Genomic DNA, 688 nt, shown 5'->3' with positions numbered 1-688 from the left:
TGCTGCCCAGAAAGAGGTACCTGGACATCCATAACTCTTTGTCTCTATTGCCTCATATTGTCCTAATTCAATTTGTCCAAATTATTATTACTCTAATTGTATGACTATTTTTATAGCCATTTTCTTACTATTAAATATTTAAAATTTTAAAACCAAGTGATCGGCGTTTTTCACACCAGAGCTCTGTGCGGTGCCCGTGGTGGCACCGGCAGTGCCAACCTCTGCCCACCCTCCCTGCAGCTCTGGGCACGTCCATCCCCTGCTCCAGGAACGGCCGCCTCATTCCTGTGGGAATTTGGCAGCCCAGATCTCTGCTTTCCCACCTGGCTCAGGGATCAGACAGACAGACAGACAGACAGGGAAGCAGGACACCCCACCTGTGCAGGTGTCACAGCCTGAGCAGCACATCAGCCATGAGGAACAACCTCCCAACATCTCCCAGCCTGTTTGGCGCCTCCCAGATCCTCGTGGAAGTCCCAAGTTCAATCTTCAGAAGCTGCCCCGCTCCACCTGCAGCGTCTCCATCCCAAACCTGCCTCCCTGCCACACCTGTGCCTGCTCCAGCCCCATTTCCTCAGCAAAACCCCCCAAAAGGGAGGAGCAGCTCCGGCTGCAGGGCTGGGATGGGAATGGGATGGGATGGGATCCATGGGATGGGATCCATGGGATGGGATGGGATGGGATCCAT

The sequence above is a fragment of the Geospiza fortis genome, unplaced genomic scaffold (genome assembly GCF_000277835.1).
Source record: "Geospiza fortis unplaced genomic scaffold, GeoFor_1.0 scaffold391, whole genome shotgun sequence".
NCBI classification, from domain to species: Eukaryota; Metazoa; Chordata; class Aves; order Passeriformes; family Thraupidae; genus Geospiza; species Geospiza fortis.
Note: the sequence above shows the minus strand (reverse complement) of the source record.